Raw genomic sequence first — 6,000 nt, 5'->3', positions numbered from 1 at the left:
ACACAAGGGATAATGTACAATGGCTGGGTAGGGTTACAGCTTGTCGTAAGAGGCAACTAACGGGATCGGGTGGTCAGGCTCACTGGCTTGGTTGACACATGTCATCGTATCCCGATTGCGCAGATCAGTACTCTTGATGTTGATTACTGGATTTTCTGGTCCAGGCTCGATTATTTACAGACCGCCGCCATATTGCTGAGTGTGGCGTAAAACAACAAATAAACGAAACATAAATGTGCAAACCAGTTTCTATATGCTTATACCACCATGGAACTAATATTGCAGCCAGTTCTTTTGACAAAGTCAACAATAATATTTTCACAGGCCTTTTATGTAATTTGTTACTTTAATAACTGTAAACAGCCACACGAATTACATGGCATTGATCAGTGCAATAAATCGACCATAAGCCACGCGTCATGTATTATGGAAACGTCAGTCTAATAGGCGTGGTCTGGTCTGTTTTATAATTAGCTTTATGGGAACATAATCTATTGACAACATTACGTGATACAAACGGATTATATATCTATGGTGACGTTTGATCTTTTAAAGCATACATAGAACAATAATATAAATAAAAATCTCGTGACAAGTTTCTGAATTCTGACTTTAAAAAAACCCTGGCTTTTTACTCAAGGTAGACCTGGCTGACACATGTCATCGGTTCCGAGTTGCGTAGATCGATGCTCATGCTGTTGGATACTGGATTGTCTGGTCTGGTCTTGTCTGGTCGAGACTCGATTATTTACAGACCGCCACCATATAGCTGGAATATTGCTAAGTGCGGCGTAAAACTAAACTCTGTGTTTTCATTAATCGTTATCTATTCATTTCCTTTCTGAATTCACGTCTTATTTCCAATTATATTAATGATTTTTAAATTATAAACATCTTCTCGTTCACACGAATGTTTCATAGACTTAATTGTTAATTCATAACTAATTTTTAATTTAAGTGTTTGCTATTGAAGATACACAACCAAATGTCAGTGCATAAAACATAATTTCAAGAAATGCTGATGCAACTATCATTAAATGTAATGTCATGATTACACTTGTAAATGACTGTAAAACTTAGTGGTTACGATTTTTAAAGCATGGTTAGCTTTGCAGCTCTGCCAAATGATTTGAAAGACCGGTCCGATAACACACTGACCTAGTTTTACGGGCCATGTCTTTTGAAGGTCGTGAGGCGTGTGGGCATAGGCTAAGACTGCATTAAACACAAGCCATTGCAACACGAAATATATCATCAGATACCAGTGGATGGATATAACACTATGTGTAAAACTGTGTATGAACCTAGGACAGTGTTCTATTCTATTTGGAGGACTTGTTAACCTGCTACGAATCCATACGACAATGAGAGCTCTGTTTACATGACAAGGCATGTTTACGTGACGTTGTGAAAAAATGTGACTGTTGATCTCATGGAATATTTAGAATATACCATGCTGTTTGTCGATGGATTATATGGAATGTGTTATACTGTGGACAAATGATAACGAGCAGGTGGGAATTATAGTTTGAAATTGTAAGCCGACATGTATATAAAGGCTAATGTTATGATGTGATGTATCGTGAAAGTAGCTTTGGCATCTGCTGTTATTAAGATTTACGGGCTTATTAAATGTTGTGTATAGAAGTTGTATATTGTCGTTGTTTATTTCGCCCCATAAGTTTACATTCATGTGCGTTGGTCCCATTATACAACCGGACGACTTTTCAATATATTTTAGCAGTGAAACCAGGTTACTTTCTCTCGACTTCAGGGAGGCTACCTGATCTCTTTGCAAGATTACATGGTTAAGGGTGCGCCAGCAGTTAGGGTCCTACCACTACTCCTGGCGTTGTGAGAGATGACTGCCCACATCTTGTCACTTTCTTCACCAAATCTGTCCACTTCCTGTATGCAATATGTTGTGAAGAGTTCACCCCTTCGGCGGTAGATACGGACCCTACCATCCTGTCTGCAGAGCATGAATCGGGATTCATCGCTGAACCATACTGTCTCCATCGTCCCTGAGGCCGTACCCTGTGCCACCATTGCAGTCGTAGCTGGCGATGCTGGCTGTAGAAAATCACGCCTCTAACAGGACTTCTTGGTCGCAACCCTGACTCTCATAGACGGTTCCGGACAGTCTGGTCTGAGATGTTGCGCAGTTCCAGTGCTGTAGATGAAGTGGAGGCAGCATTTGTCGTTGTTTGGCGTAGATGGCGCAGATGGCGCAACCGGATGTGGCGGTCTTGGGCAGGAGTGGTGACTCATGGTCTACCGGATCTAGAAAGGTCACGTGTTGATTCCTGTGGTCCATATCATCGATATGGTGCTAGGAATATCGATATGGTGCTAGAGACTTTAAAAAAACTTGCAACCTCCTTCAGTGTTTGTACAACCACCCCAGAGTGTGCTATGGCCATTTAAATCCCCCACGATGAAACAGAGTTTAGGTAGTTGATCATAAAGAGCTTGTAGATCAGTTAACAAGATAACAGGTGAAGATGGAATATACAATGAACAGGGAGTAAAGGCAATTTGTAATGTAAGTCACACTATTAGTGTTTGTGACAGCATCATTCTTTTTAGCAGTGAAACGTTCGTCATCAGTAACTCCTTGGGACCTTAATTCTGTAATGATGTCAACCTCAGCCATATCTGAAAGGCAACGCCCTATAACACGGATGATGCCTTTACTGCTCTGTTATGTCCTGCGAAGGGAAACCTCAACAGGAACATTGGCTAATAATTTTGTTGTGAGGAGAACCTGAGATTGGATCTTTTCCAGCACTGGATCAACAGAGAACAAGATCGTAGTTTTTTTACTTCCTTTACTTCACCAGCCAAACCGTCTATACCCTTTGCTATAGTAAAGAACATCCGGTGACGCCAGGACAATGAAGTTATCGGTATTGATGAGGGCTGCGGTAGTCACATCTGCCGACGAGACAATTCATCAGATTCATGAGAACGTTTTTTGAGTGGGGGCGCCATGGTAGAAACATATCAGATTCACTCTCCTAGCTCCCCACACAAGGACGATGTCTCATGGGTCTTTAACAGACGACACAAGGTATACCAGGAGGGTATACTCAAGGATGCAAATATCTAAAAAAAAAACATGACCTACCAGATTGGCTCATGGGCCACCGCCGTCTGGGCATAGTACTCTAGGTAAATTGAAAAATAAATACTTTGTGCTTTTAGCAATAAGTTTTGAAGCCAAGTCCAAACGATACATTTTTAAGAATCTAATGTGTGCAAAAATACTTACCATGCACAGGGCTCAGTGTACCCAGCCGATTGATGGAACCGGGCCCAATTAATTCTACCACCCGTCTTGGTGAAATCCGGGTCGAAGTGGTGTATTGGACAAAGGAACTCTCGTCCTGGAACCTGTGCCCTCAACCATCTGAATCCCTTCATCCACAGATACAGGGGCCGCAACTCACGGCAAACCGTTTGCCCAATACGGTCGCCTCTTACTATCAGCTATGGGGTATTGTGGATACATTCTGCCCAGGTCCTCACGCGGAGGTAGCTCTTCACGAGTGCCTCTTTGTATTACAAATATACACATGATCATATTTTGTAAATCCCTATCTCCATTCATATTAATTGGTGTGACCTACTTTGGACTGTACTACTCTTATTTCGAAATAAGGTGTTTCTTTCTACTTTATAACAATTCACATTAAAAACCGTAAACAACTTGACATATATACCCTTGCAAGTATTCATTCTTAACACACAGGAGTCAGCGCCCCATCAGAAGGAAGATGGCGGCCAGCCAGTATTCTCAGGCAGCAACGATGTTTGTTGTTTACCCTTGACTGAGCTTAGTCACACGAGACTGCAACGTGCTACAACCTTCATAACGACACAGTCGAGCAGTTCCCGACAATACGCCCGGGTACATAATGTATAAATAATGTAATGTATGCAATGTTGTGTAACTACCAGCTTGAAGTATCCAGATCGTTCTGTACTGCACCCAGTAAAGCGAAGCTGTTTTGAAATATTTCCAGATCCACCTGCTGCTGAGAGTGACAGGTAAATATATGATACTTCAATGTCACTAATAGTTTAGTTCATGTTTTATATCTTGTTTGAGTGGCATTTTAGAAGTTGAGACGTACAATATAGAACAAGTTTTATGGATAACAACTTTTTATTTCGTGAGTGCGACGTTTCGATACAGATTCTTGTACCGTTGTCAAGCAGGAGGATACATGAAGTGTAGGAGCTGCATATTTATACTGTATATAACAATGAAACAACATAATAGACAAAGGAAACAACATAATTGCCATAATTGGCTACAGTAAGCTGGTGAAGCCAGTGAGTACAATAAAGGATAGTGAATGGAAGCCAGAGATGTATAAATACAGGAGTAGTTACAAGAGATGTTTATACAATAGGTGCGATGTTTATACAATAGATTGGGCTTGGTGGAGGACTGATCATAAGCTGATGAAATGTGTTATTTATAAAATAAACTGTGATTGTGGACAAAGCTACATAGGTGAAACATCCTGACCCATCAACGCCCGAGTCAAAGAACATCGCACCTCGGTTTCCAATTCCGACGCCAAATCAGCCATCTCTGAACACATCAAAGAAAACCCCAATCATCGAACAGAGTGGTCCGACATCACCATTCTCGCCAACAACCTAACGGACTTCACTAAACGCAAGCTCACCGAAGCCATTCACATCAAAACGCCATAAGCCCACCATAAACCGTGACCAAGGATACTTCATTCCATCAGCTTATGATCCACTCCTCCACCAACTGGTTCTATATTGATGTTTTATACCTAGAAATAACATGATACAATGTTTGGGACATCTGCCTTTGATTTCCATGTAAATTCCAGCTTACTACACCTGTTTCGTTGCGATATTTGCCTTTCACCTTCCTGGTCACTACATCCGCCACACTACACTACACTGTTACAGTAATATGTATAATCAGTAAATATTACATTTACTGATTTTTTCAGTGATTATGTATATTTACTGATTCCGTCAGGGATTATGTATATTTACTGACATTTTCAGGAAATTTACATATTAACTGAAAAGTACACTTATTCATTGTACATATTTACTGAAATGAAGATCTGATCAAGAATGACATATAAACAAAGATTTGTTCACTCTATAAGCCTTCTCTCAGTTGTTGTAAACTCTTGATCATATGATAACTATACCTGTATCAGATCATGATCTCAGTAAATATGTATCTGACAACATAGTACATGATATCTTGATTAGCCCAAAATACTTCATATGAATATATGTAAAATATGTACATTATTTAAATTTACATGATTTGAATGAGTTTTGTATTTACCATCTGGTCTGGATGATTTGAAGCAAGTAATGGTTCACGATTTAGCAGCTTGTTACTTCCTGTTACATATCAGTTATATGTAAGATTATGGTGATCTTACTTCAGTTGTTGGCAAGCAATAGCCCATTTTTATATTGTATTGTTCTATTTAATAATAATCGTTTAATGATAGCATGCTAGTTTTACTTTAATGTCTTTGATATACTAGTAGTTTTACTGTTCTTCGACAACAGACTATTAATTTATAATTTTATTCATAATATGATAGTAAATTGTTTTCGTCACGATATGGCTGAAATATTGCCGATGTGACGAAATATTTTAACTCACTCACTATATGTAACATTAAGGCCAGCTGGGTCTATGGAATATGCATTCAGGTACCAGTCAGTGACGTACAATAATGCATATAACGAAGCGAGTTAGGAAAGGTGTAGGTTTTTGATCAGGGTATTTTTGACTACTGCCGACTCTGGACGTCAATGTGGAGGGCTTGAAGGTTGTAGGATTGGTAAAACTCTAACCGGTGTAGAGTTATACGCCACGGTGATCACATTTGATTGTACTGCAGCCGTAGGAAAACGATACTACTTGTTTTTCCTTCGTTCATTGGGTGTCAATCTTAACGACACTTAATATTA

General features: G+C 39.7%; 1 long non-coding RNA gene across 1 annotated transcript in view; it reads left to right on the top strand.

Annotated features, from left to right (window-relative positions):
• The first annotated feature begins 3,883 nt into the window (after positions 1 to 3,883).
• Positions 3,884 to 6,000, top strand: part of LOC124276533 — a 33,415-nt gene continuing 31,298 nt past the window's right edge. Inside the window, exon 1 of the long non-coding RNA XR_006898557.1 lies at positions 3,884 to 4,053. This is a non-coding gene — a long non-coding RNA (uncharacterized LOC124276533). The remainder of the gene's footprint in view (positions 4,054 to 6,000) is intronic.

Source organism: Haliotis rubra, unplaced genomic scaffold, assembly GCF_003918875.1.
Source record: "Haliotis rubra isolate DU_JTF1 unplaced genomic scaffold, ASM391887v1 Scf1051, whole genome shotgun sequence".
Taxonomy (NCBI): Eukaryota; Metazoa; Mollusca; class Gastropoda; order Lepetellida; family Haliotidae; genus Haliotis; species Haliotis rubra.
This window is presented reverse-complemented; position numbering and strand designations above follow the sequence as displayed.